This window comes from Pteronotus mesoamericanus, unplaced genomic scaffold, assembly GCF_021234165.1.
Source record: "Pteronotus mesoamericanus isolate MK-2021 breed Mesoamerican mustached bat unplaced genomic scaffold, CSHL_Meso_final contig_37, whole genome shotgun sequence".
NCBI lineage: Eukaryota > Metazoa > Chordata > Mammalia > Chiroptera > Mormoopidae > Pteronotus > Pteronotus mesoamericanus.
In genome coordinates, this window is record NW_026555144.1 from 175,508 (window position 1) to 201,194 (window position 25,687).

The 25,687-nt window shown below is 40.5% G+C and overlaps 1 pseudogene; it reads right to left on the reverse strand.

The window, feature by feature from the left end:
- Positions 1-4,606: 4,606 nt before the first annotated feature.
- LOC129073260 (uncharacterized) lies at positions 4,607-4,725 on the reverse strand (annotated as a pseudogene).
- Between the last annotated feature and the right edge of the window lie 20,962 nt (positions 4,726-25,687).

The window sequence follows — 25,687 nt, forward strand, 5'->3', positions numbered from 1 at the left end:
TCAGTGTCACTATCAGATTAATGAGTATTAAAAATATTGGTAATATCAAGTATTGGCCACTCTGAAAGGAACTGGGTATTCATAGAAACTTTTTCTTCATCTTAAAGCAGTCCCTTTAACATATTTTGCTGTGCTGGTTTGGTGGAGGTGTAGTTTTTTAGTGTCTCAATGTAGTTGTGCTCTTGCCTTATGCTTGCCTCTTGATTTCAAGCCTAGTGGGAGATAGGATCCTTGCTAAGTTCTGTGTTGCTTCTACACACTGCCCTGCCTGCCACCTTCCTATTCCCCAAACATTGTGGGACTCCCTGTTGTCAATTACCTATTGCTCAACTGCTTTGCCAATTTCCAGTTGATTCTTCCCCTACAGACCCAGATTTCTGTTGACACTTATAACAGCATGATATAGCAGTGAAGGGTAATGGCTCTAATATCAGATTCTCTAGATTTTAATCTACTACTATGTTGCTGTGTGACCCTTGGTAGGTTATTGAAAATTTCTTGACCTCATTTTTAACCCTTATCTTTAAATGATGATAATAGTATCTGCCTTATAAGGCTGTTGTCAAAAGTACTTATCCAGGTATCTGGCATATATTTTTTGAGTACTCAGTGAAATATTGGCTATTATACTGGGAACTTCCTAGAGCACCTGTTATGTCCAGCTGGTTTCATCTCATCTTCTCTTTCCAATTCTATCACCTGATATACCTAATTCTGTCAGTGTTAATGGGCAAAGGAACCCCTTTATTTCTTGCTCAAGGGGCTACAGAAGAAGTGAAAGGAAGAGTCTGGCAGAGCCTCTGCTTGGTCATGGGCACCTAGCAAAGCTGTGATTCTGAACCAAGTGACTTTTCTCCTCAATTTGGAGAGGAAAGCTTCTTCTGAAAATTAGAACAACTTCTGAAGAAAGAACAAAAGGGAACATATTTTCTTTTTATTAGACATCTTTAAAATCTCAGTAATAAAGTAGAGAGAAAAGGAAAGCCATAATTGAAAAAGACTATTTGGGGTATGAAGGCAGATGGGATGGGAAAAAAGCATCTGGTTAGGGTAAAAAGCAAGTGCAGAATAAGCCTATGCAAAAGAGTTTGCCCAACAGCTAGGACCAAGATTCATTAACAGAAGGCTCTCACCATGGAACTAATTGGCCCAGATACTTGCTAAGAATCCAGCTTGTAAATTTCTTCTGGAGTGCTCCCAGGCTCCAGTTAAATAATATGCCAGAGGGCCAGCCCACTGGGAGTCTTTTGTCATCTGTTTCCTGGAACTCATGCTTGCTCAGGCAGAGATGGCCCAGCACAGAGGCCTACACTTTAGGGATGAGTCAAGGTTTCTAAGTAGCTTCTGCTCCAATCTTGAAGCTATTGTCTAAAATTTCCACCATTAATTATTTCTTAGGAGTTTTTTGACACTTACTCATTTTAGGCTGATTATGCCAGTATATTATTTGGGAGAGTTAACACATAAAGGCAGTTATTGACTAATTCATTAACATCCACTGACACTCCAGCAGATAAAGGAGACTTGTGAGACTGGCACTTAGGATGGCCCTGAGATAGGTTAAGGTTTGATGCAGGTATAGAGTGGGGAGAGGGTGGTAGGGAGAATCAGGCAGGGACAGTTTTGACAATGTGGGCTTAGAAAATGGAAACTTATTTTAGCATATGATGAGCAGAACATAATTAAGGAAGTTAAATCTGCTGGAGAAAAAAAGAAAAGGAAATATATGACCTTCCAAAGACAAACAAATAATTCTTGTATTATTCACAATTTTAGATGAGCTGTATGTCGGCTGTGGCTTCTTTGGTCATGAGCCCAGGATGTGGAATCTATCACAGTGCAGGGAGCCCATACGGACTATAAGAAATGCTCATGATTCCTTGCATCTGCCCTTCAACACTCACTTCAAACAGGACAAAACTGTCTCCTCTTGCTGTACACATCTTGCCTTGTCTTCATGGTCCAGCTCAGCAAAGGCCTCTTCCTTGAGGTCTTTCCTGTCCACCCCATCTATAGTGCTCTTTTCCCCTGTGAACTCCATAATGTGTGTAAATGGGTATTTTATCTTAGAGAATCTTTTCATGTATTCATGTCCTGTCTCTGCCTGGAGGAGAAGACCTTTCAGGACAGGGCCCATTGCTCACTTATATATCTAGCTCTACATCATCTGCCACAGAGACGCCTCTCAGTAAATGTTCAAAACCTTGTCTAAGCAAACTTGCAATTTTACCTTTGCCTCTGAAAATGCATGCAGGACTTTCTTTTTTCAAAACAGTTTTATTATAAATTACACACACAACATACGACGACTTTGTCAAATTTTAAATGATGTAGATGGTGTTAAATTCCTTTTGGCTTTGACCACCCTTTACATCTTAGTTCTCTTTCTAGAGATAATTACAATTTAAGTTTGGTGGATATCCCTCCAAACATTTTTGTCTGCATTCACATACATGGAGAAAAATAGATTTGTGTGCGTTTTTCCACAAATGGGTGTCATATCATATTATTTTGCAGCCTGCTTTTTAAATGTAAGTGATTATCTTGGGCTCTTATTAGGTTAGTAGTATCTATTTACTTCATTCTATTACTGATGTATTGCATTTCATACAGTGGATTTATATCCCTGATAAATGCTCATTTGGTTTTTTTCTTAGTGTTGGCTTAATTATTGTAAACCACAGTATGATAAAATTTCCACATAAACAGATCCTCTTGAGATAATTCTATTCACTGATGAGATTTAATTCAGGCACATCAAAAAGGCTGAGGACTGGATGAGAGGAATTTGAAGGCATGCTCTGGTATTGCTGTTCTATGGTACTCTGAAGACAGGTATCTGTATGCAAACCTAAGGGAAAAAAATCTGAATTTTCACAGATGTAACATTTAGGGCATTTTTTATGGAATATATTTGAAATATAACATGTATAAAGGGCATTTTTTTTAATGAAAAAATCATTAAGAACTCATTTAAGTAGCCAGTTGCTCCTTTGCTTGTTGATTGGATTAAAAAATCATTTTTAGTATTCAAATAATTATGAGAATATATATATAACATCTATGTGCTATGTATATATTTTTATTGGTTCCTTTAAAAGTTATTCTATTGTTATTAAATTACACTTGTTCTCCTTTTCCCCCATTACTGTCCCCTGCCATGCCCACCACCCCTCTTCCACATCCAACCCTCCCCAACCCCTTTGGCCTTGTCCATGGTCCTTAATACATGTTAGTTGGTTGCCCCTTCCCATTCTTTACTCTGTTACCCCACTCCCCACTCCACTTAGATCACTGTCAATCTATTTTTTATTTACATGCCTCTGGTTCTATTTTGCTCACTTGTCCGTTTTGTTGATCAGGTTCCACTTATACATGAGATAATATGGTACCTTTCTATCACCACCTGGCTTATTTCACTTAGCATAATACTCTCCAGGTTCATCCATGCTGTTGCAAAGGATAGGAAACCCTTCTTTCTTTCTGCTCCATAGTATTCCTTGTGTAAATGTTTGCAAGTTTTTTGTTCCATGCATTTACTGATGATTATTTAGGTTGCTTCCAGCACTTGGGTAGTGTAAACTGTGCTGCTATGAACATTAGGGTGCATAGGTTCTTTTGAATTGGTTTTTCAGGATTTTTGGGGTATAATCTCAGCAGTGGAATTACGGGGTCAGAAGGCAGTTCTATTTTCTGTTCTTTTGTGGAAAATCCATAGTATTTTCCACAGTGGCTGTACCAGTCTTCATTCCCACCAACAGTGTAGGATTCCCTTTTCTCCACAACCTCTTCAGCACTTGTTTGTTGATTTGTTTATGATGCCAATTCTGACCGGTGTGAAGTGATGTCTTATTGTGGTTTAAATGTCCATCTGTCTGATGGCTAGGATGCTGAGCATCCTTTCATATATCTCTGGGCCATGTGTATGTCCCTCTTGGAGAAGTGTCTATTTGGGTCCTTTGCCCAATTTTAATTGGATTGTTTGTCTTCCTGGTGTGGAGTCGTGTGAGTTCTTTATATATTTTGGAGATCAAACCCTTGATTGAGGTCTCATTGGAAAATATGTTTTCCCATACGTTTGGTTCCCTTTTCATTTTGCTGATGCTTTCTTTAGCCATGTAGAAGCTTTTTAATTTGAAGTAGTCCCATTTGTTTATTCTTTCCTTTATATCCCTTCCTCAAGGAGACATATTGATGAAAATGTTGCTGTGTGGAATATCTGAGATTTTCCTGCCTATGTTCTCCTCTAGGGCTTTTATGGTGTCATACTTTGTATTTGTCTTTTATCAAACTTGAGTTTATTTTTGTGTAAGTTGGTCATTGAGTTTCATTTATTGCATGTACCTGTTCATATTTCCAATTTGTTGAAGAGGCTGTCTTTACTCCATTTTGTGCTCCTATCCTTTGTCAAATATTAATTGACCATAGAGACATGGGTTTGTTTCTGCACTCTCTATTCTGTTCCATTTATCTATGTGCCTGTTCTTATGCCAGTACCAGACTCTTTTGATTACAGTGGCCTTGTAATGTACTTTGATGTCAGGTACTGTGATCTCTCCTACTTTGTTATTCTCTTTCAAAATTGCTGATGCCATTTAGGGTTATATTTGGTTCCATATAAATTTTTGAAATATTTGTTCTATGTCTGTGAAATATGTCATTGGTATTTTAAACTGATAAGAACAGATAATACACTTGATCTTAACCAAAAGGCCAAAAAGTGACATCATTGATATTTTAATAGGGATTGTGTTGAATCTGTAAATTGCTTTGGGTAGTATGGACATTTTGATGATGTTAATTCTTCCAATCCATGGACATGGTACATTCTTCCATTTATTTTTGTCTTCCTAAATTTCTTTCTTCAGTGTTGTGTAGTTTTCTGAGTACAGGTCTTTAATCTCCTTGGTTAGGTTTATTCCTAGGTACTTTATTTTTCTTATTGCTATAGTAAATGGGATTTTTCCTACATTCTGTTTCTGATAGTTCATTGTTGGTACACAAAAATGCCTTCGATATCTGAATATTGATTTCATATCCCACTCTTCTGCCAAATTCACTTACTAGGTTGATTAATTTTTTTGGTGGAGTCTATAGAGTTGTCTATGTATAGTAGTATATCATCTGCAAACAATGACAGTTTTACTTCCTTCCTTTCATTTATTTCTTTTTCTTGTCTGATCGCTATGACTATGACTTCCAATACTATGTATAAGTGGTGAAAGCAGAGACACTTGTCTTATTCCTGATCTTAGTGGGAAAGGTTTTACTTTTTGTCCTTTGAGTATGATGTTGGCTGTAACATTCTCATATATGGCCTTCATTATGTTGAGGTATGCTCCCAGTTTGCTGAGTGTTTTTTTCATCATAAATGGGTGCTTTAGTTTATGGAATGCTTCTTTAGCATTAATAGATTTACCCATGTGATTTTTGCCTTTTCTTTGGTTTATGGGATGTATTATGTGTATTTATTTGCAAATATTGTACCATATTGCATCCCTGTTATGAATCACTCTTAATCATAGCGTATGATTTTTTAACATATGGCTGGATATGGTTTGCAAATATTTTGTTGAGGATTTTAACATCTATGTCCACCAATGATATTGGTATGTAGTTTTCTTTCCTTGTTGTGTCTTTATCTGGTTTTGGAATTGGGGTGATGCTGGCCTCAGATAAAGAATTCAGGAGTCTTCCCTCCTCTTGGACTTTTTGAAATAGTTTGAGAAGGATATAGGTTAACTCTGCTTTAAATGTTTTGTAAAATCTGCTTTGAAACTGTCCATCCAGGGCTTTTGTGTATCAGAAGTTTTTTCGTTACTGCTGCAATTTAACTAGCTGTTTATCAATTTGTTCAGGCTTTCTGCTTCTTCCCATTCAGTTTTTTTTTTGTTTCTATAATTAATTTATTTACTTTTTAAATACATTTGTCTCTGCCTTCCCCCCCCTCTTTCCCTTGCCCCCTCCCACCTTCCCTCCCTCAGCTCTTCCCCTTTGGTTTTGTCCATGAGTCCTTGCTATATGTTCCTTGACTTTCCCCTTCCCTTCCCTTTCCCTGCACCCCCTTCCCTCTTGTCTCTGTTGATTTCTTTTCCTTTCAGTGTTGCTGGTCATATTTGCCTTGCTTCTTTGCATTGTTGGTTAGGTTCCGCTTATAGGTGAGATCATATGGTATTTGTCTTTCGCCCCCTGGCTTATTTCGCTTAGCATGATGCTCTCCAGTTCCATCCATGCTGTTGCGAAGTTTAGTACTTCTTTTTTTCTTTCTGCTGCATAGTATTCCATTGTGTATATGTACCATAATTTTTTGATCCAATCATCTACTGATGGGCATTTAGGTTGCTTCCAACACTTGGCTATTGTAAATTGTGCTGCTATGAACATGGGGGTGCATAGGTTCTTTTGTATTGGCGTTTTGGTGTTCTCAGGGTATAGCCCCAGTTTTTTCACTGATATGTCTCCTAAAGCAAGGGACATAAAGGAAAGAATAAACAAGTGGGACCTCATCAAAATAAGAAGCTTCTGCACGGCTAAAGAAAACATCAGCAAAATGAAAAGGGAGCCAACCATTTGGGAAAATATATTTGCTAATGATACATCAGATAGAGGTTTGATCTCCAAGATATACAAAGAACTCACTCGACTTGACTCCAAGAAGACAAACGATCCATTCAGTTTTCAAACATTTTTTTTTCTAGAAACTTTTCCATTTCACCTAGGTTTTCAAATTTCTTGCTGTATAGTTGTTCATAGTAATTTTTTACAATCCTTTGTATTTCTGTGGTATCAGTTGCAATTACTCCTCTTTCATTTCTAATTTTATTTATTTGGGTCATTTCTCTTTTCTTCTTGATGAGTCTGGTTAAAGGCTTGTCAATTTTGTTTAACTTTTCAAAGAGCCAGAACTTCGATTTATTGATCATTTGAATTGTTCTTTTATCTCCATGTCATTTAATTCTGCTGTGAACTTGATTATTTCCTTCCTTCTATTAACTCTGGGCTTTGTTGTTGTTCTTTTCAGTCTTGTAGAGTTAGGTTGTTTATCTGAAATGTTTCTATCTTTTTTACATAGGCCTGTATTGCTATGAACTTCTCGCTCAGGACTGCCCTCACAGTTTCCCATGGGTTCTGAGCTGTTGTGTGTCCATTTTCATTTGTTTCCAGAAACTTTTTGATTTCTTTTTTGATCTCATTATTGTCCCATTCATTGTTTAATAGTGTGCTATTCAGTCTCCATGAATTTGAATGTTTTTGAGTTTTTCCCTTGAGATTGGATTCTAGTTTCAAGCCCTTGTGGTCAGAGATAATGTTTGATATGATTTCAATTTTCTTGAACTTTTTGAGGAGTGTTTCATGTCCTATCATGTGGCCTATCTTTGAAAGTTTTCCATGTGTATTTGAAAAGAATGTATATTTTGCTTCTTTGGGGTGAAAGGATTTGTATATATTAACTGAGTCCATTTGATCTCGTGTATTGTCCTGTGCTACAATATTCTTCTTGATTCCTTGGAAGATCTATCCATTGTGGAGAGTGGTTTATTAAAATCCCCTACTTCAACTGTGTGCTGTCCATGTGTTTCTTGAAATCCTCCAAGATTTTTCTTATGTATTTGGGTACTCCTATGTTATATATAGGTTTATAATGTTTATGTCTTTCTGATGGATTTTTCCCTTGAGTATTATGAAGTGTCCATCTCTGTCTCTATGACCTTTATTTTGAAGTTTTTTTGGTCTGTTATAAATATTTCTACCCCTGCTTTTTTCCCCCGTCCATTTGCTTGGAATATTTTTTCAGCACTTCGCTTTTAATCTGTGTAGGTCTTTTGTTCTGATGTGGGCCTCTTGTGGACAGTATATATGTAGGTCATGTTTTCTTAACCATTCAGCTATCCTATTTATTTCAATTGGGGTGTTTAATCTATTTACATTTAAGGTTTTTATTGATAGGTACTTATTCATTGCCATTTCCACCCTTTGCACCTATGTTCAACTCTCTCTTACTCTTTTTCTCTTTAAGGAGTTCCTTTAGCAAATCTTGCTGTGGTGGTTTGGAGGAGGTATATTCTTTTAGCCTTCTTTTGTCTGGGAAACCCCTTATTTCACCTTCTATTTTATTTGAGAGCCTTGCTGAGTAGAGCAGTCTTGGGTGAAGGCTTTTGCTTTAGATTACTTGGAATATTACTTGCCATTCCTTTCTGGCTTACAGAGTTTCTGTTGAGAAGCCAGCTACTAGCTGTATTGGGGCTCCCTTATATGTTAGTACCACTTTCTCCCTTGCTTGTTTTAGGATTCTTTGTTTGTCTTTGATATTTGCCATTTTAATGATGATGTGTCTTGGAGTGGGGCCTCATTGGGTTCCTCTTGAATGGGACTTTCTGTGCTTCTAGGACTTGTGTGACTTTTTCTTTCCTCCCATGAGGGAAGTTTTCCATCATTACTTTTTCAAAGTTTCTCTATCCCTTCCTCATCCTCTTCTCTTTCTGGTATCCCTATTATACGGATATTATCATGTTTCAGGTTGCCCTGCATTTCCCTCAATGCCTCTTCATGCTTTTTGAGTCTTTTTTTATTTTCTTTCTCTTTCTGGGAGCTTTTTTCTACCTTATCCTCTAGCTTGCTGATTCGGTCTTCAGCTTCATCAAGCCTGCTTATGGTTCCTTCTACTGTGTTCTTCAATTCAGAACTGGTAGTCTTCATTTCCTCTTGTCTCTTATTGATAGTTTCTATGTCCTTTTTCATGTTGATATAGTTTGCAGTAAGTTCCTTGTATTTTCCCTGTAGTTTTTGGTAATTCTCTTTGTGCTCACTGAGCTCACTGAGCTTCCTTAGAACCATTGTTTGGAACTCAATATCTGAGAGTTGACTTGCTTCTATTTCATTAAGTTCTCTTTCTGAGGATTGCTCCTTTCCCTACAAGTGGGACATATTTCATTGTCTTCTCATTATTTCTGAAACTCTTCTCTTTTGATTCTGCTTCTTAAGTTGATCTTTCTTGATTTCCTGACTTTGTGGTGTGAACTTCTATGGTTGGATGCTGTTTTTATTTTCTGTTTCTGCCTCTGATGATGTCAGATGTTGACCCTGTTTGACCCTGTTCGAGACTACCGGTAATCTACTGTTTGTGGCTGTCTCCTTCAGCTGTTAAACTATTCAGTCTGCACTCAGCAGGCCACCTTAGACAGCTCAGAGTGGGGCAGAGTCCCTCCTGGGGGCGGGGTTATGGGTCCACTCATGCTGCTGCTGTATGGGGGAGGAGTCAGCACTGGGATCTTGCTGGCTACTCTCTCTGTTCTCTCCCCAAAGCCTCCATCCCCAGTCTCTCCTCAAGTGTCACCAGACCTCTCTGTGCCCCCGTTAGCCAGGAATCTACTGTTTGTGGCTGCCACTCTCCACTCATCAGTCAACTTAGACAGCACAGGGCGGGGTAGAATCCCACCTGGGGGCGGGGCTATTGGGTCCTTTGATACTGATGCCACTTAGGGGGAGTGGTCTCCACCTCAGCAAGATGGCCACTGCCGCATGGGGGATGTGTCAGCATGGAGATTCCACCGGCTACTCTCTCAATTCTCTTCCCCAAGCCTCCTTCTCCAGTCTCTCCTCAGGCGTCTCTAGCCTACCCTCCCCTGCCTTTCCTGGAGAACAGGGTAAGTGGCTGCAAATAAAAATTTATGCATTGGCCCTTTAAACAGTTCTTTGTGTCTCTAGCCACCTGTCTCTGGCAGAGAGCAACCCTGCCACTTTTCGCACCTGGCTGTTTTCTGTGTACCTTTTGGGCTCTGGTGCTGTGGGCTAGAGATCCCCACTTTTGGTTTAGAACCCACTCTTCTCAGGGGGATCCAACTGGCCATTTCAGTATCCTTCTGGTGCTGCCGCCAGTGGGTGCCCCGCCTGCCTTCTCAGGTCTGTACCGCACTCCTTTCCATTTACATTGTGCTAAAACAGACTCCTCTGTCTTCTCGGTTACAAGGCTCCTCCCTTGCCATTGTTCCATTGTTTGTTCCAGGTGATTTCTCCACAATTAAGTTTTAATTCCAGGTTGGTCCTGGGAGGAGGTCTGTGTGACTTCCACTCACTCCACGATCTTGATTCTCCTTTTTTTTTTTCTTGCTTAATTACTAACTACACTTGAAGCATACTAAACATTTTAATTCTCTTAATGATCCTGCATGTTTTAAGGATAATTAAAACTAACTGAAATAAAAGAGTCCCTTCAAAATACACACAGTGAGCATATTCTCAGATTGAAATTATAGTTCTATTTCCCAGGTAAGAATTTATTTGTAGAAAGAATCCACCAGTAGAAAAACACTTATTTAATATTCCTATTGTAGAAGATACAAATTAATTAGAAATTTTCACAGTAACCAAGAAGAAATGTCCTATATTGTTATACCAGCCTAATAGATCAGCATGTTAATAATTAGGCCTACAAGAAATTCACTTATTACGGTCTAATATATGTTATTAAGTACTCAGGGAAATCACTATTATGTTATAAATCAGTGTCACTGTTAATTCAGGAAAAATAAACAATGGGTCTTCACAGACTTTTCTTACTGATCTCCATGTGTCTAGAGAAAATGAGGAAAAGTTTAACCTTGGGATTTATATATATGCATGCAATGGAGAAGAAAAGTCCCTCCAGAGTTTGCATATTTTAACTCCAATTCCATGCATGAGATTATATAAGAGAAATCTATTGTGTAACTGTATTTGAGAAAAAATGGTTTTAAATGAGCTTAAGGACCTCCCCTGCTAGGCCTTAAGAAGGTGTCTCAGTCATTTCAGGAAGAAAAAGATGGTGGAGGAGTAAGTGGGAGATTCACTTACCTCCTCCCAAGACCAAACTGGAATTGTGACTAAATAGTGGAGTAATCACCTGGAAAACAACAGAATGATAGAGGGAGAGGAGCCTTGGAGCTGCAGACAGACAGTGGAATCAACTTTCACACATCCTAATGGGTGAGAAGTGCGGTGGAGGCTCGAGATGGTGGGCTGGGTGCCCACAGGCACCAGCAACAGAGGGACAGTGAAATGGCCAGTTGGGTCTCCCTGAGAACAGTTTCTGAATCATAAACAGGGATCCCTAGACTACAGCAGCTGAACCAGGAAAATACACAGAATGCAACCCTGAAAAGCTTAGGTGTGGTCTCTGCAAGAGAGAGGTGGCTGGAGGTGCAAAGAGACACTTAAAGGGCCAAGGCAAAAATTGCCAGTGGCAGCTGCCTTCCTTGATCTCTGGGTAGAGGCAGCAGCTGAGTGGGCCGGTGCCAGAGGAAAGATTGGTGAAGAAAACTTTGTGAAGAGAACTGAGACGGTGGCCAGCAGAGCCCCGGTGATTACTCACCTCCCACTCTGCAGCTACCATCTTGCTCAGGCATAAGTGCATCAATAAACCTGCCTTTTGCATGCTCCGCACACAGCTTGTGTGAGTGTAGGCTGAGGGCTGAGTGCAGACTGGCTGGAAGAAATAGAGGATCCCTGGCCCAAGGGGACACACAGCTGTCTAGAGACCCTTGAGGAGAGACTGGAGATGGAGGCATTGGAGAAAGAACTGGAGGATTATATGGGATTCCCGGAGCTGACTCCCTTCTCATTCCATAGTTTCCATCCTGCGCAGGCAGGCCACATCCCCAAGGAGGCAGAAGCAGGTGCGTGACCCAGTTGGCTGGCGTGTGCTTACAACATGGTCCAAAGAAATAGTGGATCACTGGCTGAAGGGGTCACAGAGCTGCCCAGAGACCCTTGAGGAGAGACTTGAGACCGAAAACACTGGAGGAGTGGTCGGAGGGTCCCAGAGCTGACGCCTTTCTTTTTCTGTAGTCTCCATTTTGCTTGAGCAGGCCAGGCCCCTGAAGAGCCAAAGGCGGGAAAGCATACAATAGATGGACCTAAGCAGCCCAGTGCCGGGGTGCACTCGCCAGTGGCCAGGGTGTGCGTGTGCAGGCCAGAGCCAGGGCGGGCTTGGTGGGTGCGCATGCACGGGTCAGAACCCAGACAGGCCCGGTGGATGCCCACCTGGGCTCACAAGGCTTTAGTGGGCCAGTGTGCTAGTGCAGAGCGGTCCATAGAAATAGTATGTCTCTGGCCCATGAGGTCACAGAGCTGCCCAGAGACCCTTGAGGAGAGACTGGAGACAGAGATCTTGGGGAGAGAACTGGAGGTGAAACCAGGGAGTCCTGGTGCTGAGTCCTCCCCCAGTCCATGTTCTCCATCTTGCTCAGGTGAATTACTCCCTTGAGTGACAGCAGCCTATAAGGATACGATAGGCCCGCCATCAGGAGGCAGTACTCTGCCCTGTGTTGACTAAGCCTGACAGATGAGGACAGAGTGACCAGATTGACAATTACAGGAGACAGACAGAGACAGTAGGTTCCTGGAAGGCTCAAATGAACCACCCAAGGTAAGATAGTCTCAACAACTGACATCATCAGAGGCAGACCCAGAAAGAAAACTAACTATCTAACTAACTAACTAACTAACTAACTAACTAAAAATACCCAACTACTACCATACAATTTTAATCCACAAAGTCAGGAAATCTAGATGGATCAATTGAAGCAGAAGCAAAAAAAAAAAAAAAAAAAAAAGACTCTCACAAAAATGGGAAGAAAAACAAGTTCCCCCCAAATGAGGGGAAAGGAGGAATGCCCACAGAGAGAGCTAAATGAAACAGAGGCAAGTAAAGTATCAGATATTGAATTCAAAACAATTGCTCTAAGGAAGCTGAACAAGCTTAGCCAGCTCAAAGAGAACTATGAGAAATTGCAGAGAAACTATCAGGAACTTATGGCAAAATATATCAACCTGGAAAAAGACATAGAAACTATCAAGAATACTCAAGAGGATATGAAGAATACAATTTCTGGATTGAAAAACACAGTAAAAGCAATCAAAAGCAGGTTAGATGAAGCAGAGGATCGAATCAGCGAGCTGGAAGACAAAGTAGAGAAAAGCTCCCAGGAAGAACAAGAAATTGAAAAAAAGACTCAGAAAGAATGAAGAGGCATTTAGGGAAATTCAGGACAACCTGAAACACAATAATATCTGCATAATAGGGATACCAGAAGGAGAAGAAGAAGAGCAAGTGATATAGAACCTGTTTGAAAATAGTAATGATGGAAAATTTCCCCAATTTGAGAAGAGAAAAGGTCTCACGGGTCCAGGAAGCACAGAGAGTCCCATCATGAGGAACCCAATGAGACCCATTCCAAGACATATCATCATTAAAATGGCAAATATCAAAGACAAACAGAGAATCCTAACGGCAGCAAGGGAGAAACAGATAGTAACATATGAGGGAGCCCCAATACAGCTAGCAGCTGACTTCTCAACAGAAACACTGCAAGCCAGAAAGGAATGGCCTGAAATATTCCAAGTAATGAAAAGCAAAGGCCTGCAGCCAAGACTGCTGTACCCAGCCAGGCTCTCAATGAAAATGGAAGGTGAAATAAGGAGTTTCCCAGACAAAGGAAGGCTAAGAGTTCACCATGACCAAAACAGCACTGCAAGATATGCTGAAGAGACTGCTTTATGAAGATAAAGAAAAAGAGTGAGAGAGAAACACAAGTACAAGAGGATAAATGAATAAGTACCCATCAATAATAACTTTAAATCTGAATGTATTAAATGCTCCAATAAAAAAATCACAGCTTAGCTGAATGGATTAGAAAACGTGACCTACACATATCCTCCCTACAAGAGACCCACCTCAAAAGAAAGGAACTACAGAGACTGGAAAAAAATATTTCAAGCAAATGGACAGGAAAAAACAATAAGCTGAAGTAACAATACTAGTATCAGAAAAAATAGGTTGCAAAACCAGGATGTAAAAAAGACACAGAAAGGCACTTCCTAATACTCAAAGGAAGATTCCATCCAGAAGACATAAACATTGTAAACATATATGCACCCAATATAGGAGCACCCAACTATATGACGAATATCTTGGAGGACTTCAAGAAAGACATAGACAGCAACACACTGATAGTAGGGGAATTTAACACCACACTGTGAACAATGGATAGATCTTCCAAAAAAAAAAAAAATCAACAAGGATATTGTGGAACTGAACAATACATTAGAGCAAAGGGACTTAAATGACATATATAGAATCTTTCATCCCAAAGAAGCAAAATACACATTTTTTTTCAAATGCACATGGGATGCTTTCATAAATAGATCACATAATAGGACACAGAATACGACTCAACAAATTCAAGAAAATTGAAATCATAACAAGCATTTTCCTGGACCACAAGGTCTTAAAACTAGAAACCAACCTAAATGAAAAAAAACTTGAAAACATTCAAACTCATGGAGACTGAATAGTATCATATTAAACAATGAATGGGTCAATAATCAGATCAAAGAAGAAATAAAAAAGTTACTGGAAAGAAATGAAAATGAACATAAAACAGTCGAAAACCTATGGGACATAGAGAAGGCAGTCTTGAGAGGGAAGTTCATAGCAATACAGGCATATCTAAAAAAAGATAGAAACATTTCAAATAAATGACCTAACCGTCCAGCTTCAAGAACTGGAGAAACAACATCAAACAAATCCCAGAGTGAGTAGAAGGAAGAAATAAATTCAGAGCAGAATTGAATGCCATACAGGCCAAGAGAACAATTCAAAGGATCAACCAATCCAGGAGTTGGTTCTTTGAAAAGATAAACAAAAGTGACAAGCCTTTAAACAGTCATCAAGAAAAAAAAGGAAAAAGACCAAAGTAAATAATATCAGATATGAAAGGGTAGAAATAACAACTGATACCTCAGAAATATAAAGGATCATAAGAAATTACTACAAACAACTATACGCCAAGAAATTTGAAAGCCTGGGTGAAATGTACAAATTTCTAGAAAAATATAACACTCCAACAATGAATGAAGAAGAAGCAGAAATCCTGAACAGACTGATTACCTCTTGTACAATTGAAGGAGGAATCAAAAAGCTCCTGCCACACAAAAGCCCTGGACTGGGCAGTTTCACAGAATTTTACAAAGCATTTAAGGAAGAGCTAACCTGTGTCCTTCTCAGAATATTACAAAAAATCCAAGAAGAGGGAGACTCCCAAACTCTTTATATGAGGAGATCATCATCCTAATCCCAAAGCCAGAGAATGACACAACAAAGAAAGAAAACTGCAGGACAATATCTCTGATGAACATAGGCACTAAAATCCTCAACAAAATATTGGCAAACCACATCCAACAATACATTAAAAATATCATCCACCATGATCAACTGTGTTTCATCCCAGGGATGCAAGGATGTTTCAATACTCACAAATCAAAAAATTAATACATCACATAAACAAAATGAAAGACAAAACTCACATGATCATATCAATAAATTCAGGAAAAAGCATTCGATATGGTATAGCATCCATTTATGATGAAAACACTCAGCAAAGTGGGAGTAAAGGGGGCACACCTCAACATAATAAAGGCCATATATGAAACACCTACATCCAACAACATACTCAATGAGCAAAAACTAAAATCTTTCCCAATAAGATCAGATACAAGACAAGGTTGTCTGATTTCACGACTTCTCTTCAAAATGGTATTAGAAGTCCTAGACACAGCAATTAGAAAAGAAAAAGAAATAAGAGGTATACAAATTGGAAAGGAGGAAGTAAAAGTGTCATTGTTTGCAGATGACATGACAGTGTATCTAGAAAACCCTACAGACTCCACCAAAAACCTACTCGAACTAATAAGTGAATTTGGCAAAACAGCAGGATACAAAGTCAATATTCAGAATTTGAAGGCATTTTTGTACACCAATGATGAACTATAAGAATCAGAAATGAGGAAAAAAATCCCACTTGGTATAAGAACAGGAAAAATAAAGTACCTAGGAATAAACTTAACCAAGGAAGTAAAGACCTGTTCTCAGAAACCTACACCACAAAGAGGAAAGAAATTAAGGAAGACAAAAATAAATGGAAGCATATACCATGCGTTCATGGATTTGAAAAATTTACATAATCAAAAGTCCATATTACCCAAAGAATTTTATAGATTTAACATAATCCCTATTTAAATACCAATGACATATTTCACAGATATAGAACAAACATTTCAAAAATTTATATGCAAGTGTAAATGACCCCAAATAGCTGCAGCAATTTTGAGAAAGAAGGACAAAGTAGAAGGGATCACAATATCTGGAATCAAACTATATTATAAGGCCATTGTAATTAAAACAGGCTGGTAATGGCATAAGTAAAGATACATAGATCAATGGAACAGAATAGAGAGCCCAGAAATGAACCCAAGCCTCTGTTCAATTAATATTTGACAAAAGCAGAGAAGAATAAAATGGAGTAAAAATAGCTTCTTCAACAAATGACGTTGGAAGATCTGGACAGCTACACGCAAGAAAAATGAAGTTTGACCACCAAGTCAAACCATACAGAGAAATAAACTCAAGATGGATAAAAGACTTAAATATAAGTTGTGATACCAATAAAGTCCTAGAAGAGAACATAGGCAGGAAACTCTTGGATATTCCATGCAGCAATATTTTCACTGATATGTCCCTTAGAGTGAGGGACATAAAGGAAAAAATAAACAAATTGAACTTTACAAAAATAAGAAGCTTCTGTATGGTTATATAAAACATTAGCAAAATGAAAAGGGAACTGACCTATAGGAAACTATATTTGCCAATGTTACCTAGGACAGGGGCTTGACTTCCAAAATATATAAAGAACACTTACAACTCAACACTGGGAAGACAAAAATCCAGCTAAAAACTGGGCAAAGGACCTGAAAAAAACACTTCTCCAAGGAGGACATACACAGGGCCCAGAGACATATGAAAGGATCCTCAGCATAACCAGCCATTACAGAAATGCAAATGAAAACCGCAATGTGATACCCCTTCACACCAGTCAGAATGGCCATCTTGAACAAATCAACAAACAAGAAGTGTAGGTGAGATTGTGTAGGAAAGGGAACCCTAGTATACTGTTGGTGGGAATGCATACTGGTGCAGCCACTGTGGAAAACAGTTAAGAATTTCCTCAAGCAACTAAAAATGGAACTGCCCTTTGACCAGCAATTCTACTGTGTGGATCATACACTAAAAATTCCCAAACACCAATTCAGAAGAACTTAGGCACCCCAATGTTCATGGCAGCACAATTTACAATTGCCAAGTGCTGGAAACAGTCTAAGTGCCCATCAGTAAATGAGTGGATCAAAATATTATTTAGAGGGAAGGAGGGAGGGGCGGCGGGGAAAAGGAACGGAAGGGGAAAGTCAAGGAACATATAACAAGGACTCCTGGACAAAACCAAAGGGGAAGAGCTGAGGGAGGGAAGGAGGGAGAGGGCAAGGGAAAGTGGTGGGGGGTAGGCAGAGACAAATGTATTTGAAAAAATAAATTAAAATAAATAAATAAAAATCCTAAAAAAAATTATTTACATTTACACAGTGGAATACTGTGCAGCAGAAAGAAAGAAAGAGCTACTAGCCTTCATAATAGCATGGATAGAACTGGAGAGCATTTTGCTAAGCAAAATGAGAAAGGACATGAAAGACAAATAACTTGTGGACTCACCTATAAGTGGAATCTAATCAACAAAAAAAAAACAAACAAATAAGAACCCTTGCGACTTGAGAGAAAAAGATGGCGGAGGAGTGAAAGGGAGTCACGCTGACCTCCTCCCAAAACCAAACTGGAATTGCAACTAAATAATGGAGTAATCACCTGGAAAGCAGTGGAGCGAAAGTGGGAGAGGAGCCTTGGTGCCGCGGACAGCGGATTCGACTCTCACACATCCCAACGGGTGAGAATTGCGGTGGAGGCTCGAGAGGGTGGGCTGGGTGCGCACGGGCACTGGCACCAGAGGGACATTGAAACGGCCAGTTAGCGTCCCCCCGGGAAGAACGGGGTCTGAATCATAAACAGGAACCCCTAAACTACAGCCGCTAAAGCCGAGAAAATACAGACAAAACACAACCCCAAAAAGCTTAGGGGCACTCTCTGCCAGAGACAGGTGGCTGGGGATGCAAAAAGACATTTAAAGGGCAAACGCAAAAGTTGCAGCGGCAGCCACCCTCCTTGATCGCTGGGTACAGGCGGCAGCAGGGTGGGCTGGTGCCTGGGAAAAGACTGGTGAGGAAAACTTTGTGAGGAGAACTGACTCTGCGGCCGGTGGAGCCCGGGTGATGGCGCACTTCCCACTCTGCAGCTACCATCTCGCTCAGGCATAAGGGAATCAATTAACCTGCCTTTTGTGCGCTCCGCACACAGCTTGTGCGCGTGTGACCTGCGGGGCTGAGTGCAGACTGTCTGGGAGAGCCTTGAGGAGAGACTGGAGACAGTGGCGTTGGGGAAAGAACGGGAGGAGGAACCGGGGAGTCCCGACTCCCTCCCCGTTCGGTAGTCTCCATTGTGGGCTGGAAAGGCGCGACCCCAAAGAGGCAGAAGCGGGGCGCGCATGAACCAGACTGCCTGCGATTGAAACGCAGTCCGCACAGGGGTTGGATCCTCAGCCGAAGGGGTCACAGAACTGCCCAGAGGCCCCTGAGGGGAGACTAGAAACGGAGGCATTGGGGAAAGAACGGGAGGAGGAACCGGGGAGTCCTGACTCCTTCTCCTTGCCGAAGTCTCCATTGCGCGGGAAGAGGCCACACCCCCAAAGAGCCAAAAGCCGAAAAGTAAACATAGACACCCCCAAAACACCCAGAGCAGGCACGCACACTTGCGCCGAGTGACTAGCGAGGATTGGCGAGCGTGTGTGTGACCCACGCGGGTTGGCGAACGCTTGCACCTGCCGGCAAGGCCTCACACAGACTGGCACCCATACGGCCTGCGAGGGATTGCACAGAGGGGCAAGGGCAGGCACAAATTGACCTACCCGCCGCGATTGCGGAGCAGCCCACAAAATAAGTAGAGCTGCCCAGAGTCCCTGGAGGAGAGACCAGAAACAGGATTAACCGGAGAGCTGATTTCCTCCCATTTCCGTAGTCCCCATTTGGCAAGGGCAAGCAACGCACCCAAAGAGCCAAAAGCGGGGAAAACACACAATAGAAGACTCTAAACTGACCAGTGCCGCGAAGCGCGCGTGCCAGGGAGTTCAGATGAGCACGGGAGGTCGCGAATAAGCCCCCTGGTCTGGGGCAAACACATGCGAGCCCAGGCAGGTGGGGGACCCTGCCGCGCTGGGAACGCGCTCAAGGAGCTCTCGTGAGAGCGCAGAGAGATCCCAAAAAATAGCCCAGCCCTGACCGAAGGGGTCACAGAGCTGCTCCAAGCAGGAGTCAGACACAGGCGTTAGACTCCTGAAAGGCTCAAACAAACAACCCAAGGCCCTATAGGGTCAACAACTGACATCATCAGAGGCAAGCCCAGAAAGAAAAGTAAAGGACAAAAATACTTAACAGACTCTCACAAAAATGGGAAGAAAAAGAAGTTCTCCCCAAATGAGTGGAAAAGGGGACTCCCCACAAAGAGAGCTCAATGAAATAGAGGCAAGGGAACTATCAGATATGGAATTTAAAACAATGGTTCTAAGGAAGCTCAATGAGCTCAGCCAGCTCAAAGAGAACTATGAGAAACTGCAGAGAAACTATCAGGATCTTACAGCAAACTATATCAGCCTGGAAAAGGACATAGAGACTATCAAGAAGACACAAGAGGATATGAAGAATACCATTTCTGAATTGAAGAACACAGTAGAAGGAATACAAAGCAGGCTGGATGAAGCTGAGGATCGAATCAGTGAGATGGAGGATAAGGTAGAAAAAAGCTCCCAGAAAGAGCAAGAAATGGAAAAACGGCTCAAAAAGAATGAAGAAGCATTTAGGGAAATGCAGGACAACCTGAAACGCAATAATATCCGTATAATAGGGATACTAGAAGGAGAAGAAGAGGAGCAAGGAATAGAGAACCTCCTCGAAAAAGTAATGATGGAAAATTTCCCTAATTTGAGGAGAGAAAGGCTCTCATGGATCCAGGAGGCACAGAGGACCCCACTCAAGAAGGACCCAAGGAGGTCCACTCCAACACACATCATCATTAAAATGGCAAATGTCAAAGACAAAGAGAGAATCCTGAAGGCAGCAAGGGAGAAGGAGAAAGTAACATACAAGGGGGCCCCGATACGCCTAGGAGCTGACTTCTCAACAGAAACACTACAAGCCAGAAGGGAATGGCAACAAATATTCCAAGCCATGAAAAGCAAGGGCCTACAGCCAAGGCTGCTCTACCCAGCTAGGCTCTCCATTAAAATAGAAGGAGAAATACGCAGTTTCCCAGACAAAAGAAAGCTAAAAGAATACATCTCTACCAAACCAGCACTCCAAGATATGCTTAGGGGACTGGTTTAAGCAGATGAAGGAAAAGAATGAGACAGAGAGGAACACAAGTACAAAGAGAAAAGATGAGTAAGTTTCTATCAGTAATATCTCTCAATGTGAATGGACTCAATGCCCCAATCAAAAGACACAGGGTAGCTGAATGGATAAGAAAACATGACCCACACATATGCTGCCTACAAGAGACCCACCTCAGAGCAAAAGACCTATACAGATTGAAAGTAAAGGGATGGAAAATAATATTCCAAGCAAATGGACATGAGAAAAAGGCTGGCGTTGCCATACTTGTATCAGACAAAGTCGATTTCAAAGCAAAGGCCATAAAGAGAGACCCAGAGGGACACTTTATCATACTTAAAGGAAGAATCTATCAAGAAGACATCAACATTGTAAACTTATATGCTCCCAATATAGGAGCCCCCAAGTTTATAAGGAAATTGTTGGATGACTTCAAAAAAGATATAGATAGCAACACACTGATAGTAGGGGATTTCAACACCCCACTGTCAAAAATGGACAGATCTTCCAAACAAAACATTAATAAACATATCGTGGCGCTGAATGACACACTGAATCAAAGAGACTTAACTGATATATATAGAATCTTACATCCCAAAGAAGAAAAATACACATTCTTTTCAAATGTTCATGGCAGTTTTTCAAAGATAGACCACATGATAGGACACAAAGCAAGCCTCAGTAAATTCAGGAAAATTGAAATAATACCAAACTTTTTCTCAGACCACAAGGCCTTGAAACTCGAAATCAAACTCAAAGAGAAACTTCAAAAACTTGGAAACTCATGGAGACTGAACAGTACACTATTAAACAATGAATGGGTCAATAATGAGATAAGAGAAGAAATCAAAAAATTTCTGGAAACAAATGAAAATGAACAGACAACTGTCCAAAACCTATGGGACACAGCAAAGGCGGTCCTGAGAGGGAAGTTCATAGCAATACAGGCTTACCTTAAAAAGATAGAAACATTTCAAATAAAAGACCTAACACTACAACTTGAAGAACTGGAGAAACAACAACAAATAAATCCCAGAGCAAGTAGAAGGAAGGAAATAGTCAAGATTAGAGCAGAACTGAATGACATAGAGACAAAAAGAACAATTCAGAGGATCAACCAATCCAGAAGCTGGTTCTTTGAAAAGATTCATAAAGTGGACAAACCTTTGAGCAGACTCATCAAGAAAAAAAGGGAGAGGACCCAAATTAATAATATCAGAAATGAAAGAGGAGAAATAACAACTGATACCACAGAAATACAAATGATCCTCAGAAACTATTATGAACAATTATATGCCAAGAAATTTGAAAATCTGGATGAAATGGACAAATTTTTAGAAAAGTGTAATCTTCCAACACTGAAGGAGGAAGAAACAGAAAGCTTGAACAGACCGATAACAGTTGGGGAAATTGAAGCAGTCATCAAGAAACTCCCAGCACACAAAAGTCCAGGGCCAGACGGTTTCCCAGGAGAATTTTACAAAACATTTAAGGAAGAGCTAACCCCTGTCCTTCTCAGACTCTTCCAAAAAATCCAAGAGGAGGGAAGACTGCCAGACTCCTTCTATGAGGCCAGCATCACCCTGATCCCAAAACCAGATAAAGACCCTACAAAGAAAGAAAACTACAGGCCAATTTCGCTGATGAACATAGATGCTAAAATCCTCAACAAAATATTGGCAAACCGCATCCAGCAATACATTCAAAAGATTATCCATCACGATCAAGTGGGATTCATCCCAGGGATGCAGGGATGGTTCAATATACGCAAATCAGTAAACGTGATACACCACATAAATCAAAGAAAAGACAAAAACCACATGATCATCTCGATAGATGCAGAAAAAGCATTTGACAAGGTACAGCACCCATTTATGATCAAAACACTCAGCAAAATGGGAATAAATGGGGCATTCCTCAACGTAATAAAGGCCATATATGAAAAACCTACAGCCAATATCATACTCAACGGGCAAAAACTGAAAGCTTTCCCACTAAGATCGGGAACACGACAAGGATGTCCGCTCTCACCGCTTCTTTTCAACATCGTATTGGAAGTCCTAGCCACAGCGGTCAGACAAGAGAAAGAGATAAAAGGCATCCAAATAGGAAAGGAGGAAGTAAAACTATCATTGTTTGCAGATGACATGATAGTGTACATAGAGAACCCTGTAGACTCTACCAAAAAACTCCTCAACCTAATAAGTGAATTTGGCAAAACAGCAGGATACAAAGTCAACATTCAGAAATCAAAGGCGTTTTTGTACACCAGCAATGCAATAGAAGAAGAAGAAATCAGGAAATATATACCATTCGATATAGCACGAAAAAAGATAAAGTACCTAGGGATAAATTTAACCAAAGACACAAAAGACCTGTATGCAGAAAACTATACAACATTGAAAAAAGAAATTAAGGAAGACACAAATAAATGGAAGCATATACCGTGCACATGGATTGGAAGAATGAATATCCTTAAAATGTCCATACTACCAAAAGCAATCTGTAGATTCAACGCAATCCCTATTAAGATACCAATGACGTATTTCACAGAAATAGAACAGACATTTCAAAAATTTATATGGAACCATAAACGACCTCGAATAGCTGCAGCAATTTTGAGAAAGAAACACAAAGTAGGAGGGATCACAATACCGGACATCAAACTCTACTACAAAGCCACTATACTCAAAACAATCTGGTACTGGCACAAGAACAGACCCATAGACCAGTGGAACAGAATAGAAAGCCCAGAAATAAGCCCAGGTCTCTATGGACATCTAATATTTGACAAAGGGGGCAGAAGCATAAAATGGAGCAATAACAGCCTCTTCAACAAATGGTGTTGGGAGAGCTGGATGGCTACATGCAAAAAATTGAAATTGGATCATCAGCTGACACCATACACAAAAATAAACTCAAGATGGATAAAAGACTTAAATATAAGTCGCAACACCATCAAAGTCCTAGAGGAGAACATTGGCAGGAAACTCTCAGATATCCCACGCAGCAATTTTTTCACTGATATGTCTCCTAAAGCACGGGACATAAAGGAAAGAATAAACAAGTGGGACCTCATCAAAATAAGAAGCTTCTGCACGGCTAAAGAAAACATCAGCAAAATGAAAAGGGAGCCAACCATTTGGGAAAATATATTTGCTAATGATACATCAGATAGAGGTTTGATCTCCAAGATATACAAAGAACTCACTCGACTTTACTCCAAGAAGACAAACGATCCAATCAAAAAATGGGCAAAGGACCTGGGCAGATGCTTTTCTAAGGAGGAGATACAGAGGGCCCAGAGGCATTTGAAAGGATGCTCTGCATCACTAGCCATTAGAGAAATGCAGATCAAAACCACCATGAGGTACCACCTCACACCGGTCAGAATGGCCATCATAAACAGATCCACAAACAACAGGTGCTGGCGAGGCTGTGGAGAAAAGGGAACTCTAGTCCACTGTTGGTGGGAATGCAGACTGGTGCAGCCACTATGGAAAGCAGTGTGGAATTTCCTCAGAAAGCTGAAAATGGAACTGCCTTTTGATCCAGCGATTCCCCTGCTGGGACTATACCCTGAGAACACCAAAACGCCAATACAAAAGAACCTATCCACCCCAATGTTCATAGCAGCACAATTTACAATAGCCAAGTGTTGGAAGCAACCTAAATGCCCATCAGTAGATGACTGGATCAAAAAATTATGGTACATATACACAATGGAATACTACGTAGCAGAAAGAAAAAAGAAGTACTAAACTTCGCAACAGTATGGATGGAACTGGAGAGCATCATGCTAAGCGAAATAAGCCAGGGGGCGAAAGACAAATACCATATGATCTCACCTATAAGCGGAACCTAACCAACAATGCAAAGAAGCAAGGCAAATATGGCCAGCAACACTGAAAGGAAAAGAAATCAACAGAGACAAGAGGGAAGGGGGGGGCAGGGAAAGGGAAGGGAAGGGGAAAGTCAAGGAACATATAGCAAGGACTCATGGACAAAACCAAAGGGGAAGAGCTGAGGGAGGGAAGGTGGGAGGGGGCAAGGGAAAGGGGGGGGGAAGGCAGAGACAAATGTATTTAAAAAGTAAATAAATTAATAAAAAAAAAAATAAAAAAAAAAAAAAAGAACACCAAAACACCAATACAAATGAACCTATGCACCCCAATGTTCATAGCAGCACAATTTACAATAGCCAAGTGTTGGAAGCAACCTAAGTGTCCATCAGTAGATGATTGGATCAAAAATGATGGTACATATACACAATGGAATACTACACAGCAGAAAGAAAAAAAGAACTACTAAACTTCGCGACAGCATGGGTGGAAGTGGAGAACATTATGCTAAGCGAAATAAGCCAGGGGGCGAAAGATAAATACCATATGATCTCACTTATAAGCGGAACCTAACCAGCAATACAAAGACGCAAGGATAATATGACCAGGAACACTGAAAGGAAAAGAAATCAACAGAGACAAGAGGGAAGGAGGGAGGAGCGGGCAGGGAAAGGGAAGGGAAGGGGAAAGTCAAGGAACATATAGCAAGAACTCATGGACAAAACCAAAGGGGAAGAGCTGAGGGAGGGAAGGAGGGAGGGGGCAAGGGAAAGTGGTGGGGTGGATGCAGAGACAAATGTATTTAAAAATAAATAAAGAAAGAAAGAAAAAAAAAAGAATACCAAAAAGTCATTTAAAGCTTTTTAAAATAATAGGAATATGCAAGAAGTATACAAAAACAGGTTAAGTTTCAACAAAAAATAAACAATTAAAATAACACATCATTATCACAAGCAGATTAATATGTTTTAAAATATCGGTAATATCGAGTATTGGCAATTCTGAAAGGAACCGGGTATTCATAGGCTCTTTTCTTCATCTCAAAGCAGTCCTTTAGCATATTTTGTTGGGCTGGTTTTGTGGAGGTGTATTTTTTTAGTCATCTTTTGTCTGGGAAACTTATTTCGCCTTCCATTTTCATTGAGAGCCTTACTGAGTAGAGAACTCTTGGTTGCAGGCCTTTGCTTTTCATAACTTGGAATATTTCTTGCCACTCCCTTCTGCCTTGCAGAGTTTCTGATGAGAAGTAAGCTGCTAGCCTTATTGGGTCTCCCTTATATATTGCTACCTCTTTCTCCCTTGCTGCCTTTAGTATTCTCTGTTTGTCTTTGATATTTGCCATTTTAATGATGATGTGTCTTGGAGTGGGCCTCATTGGGTTCCTCTTGAATGGGACCCTCTGTGCTTCCTGGACTTGTGGGGCTTTTTCTCTCCTCCCATGAGGGAAGTTTTCCATCATTACTTTTTCAAACAGGTTCTCTATCCCT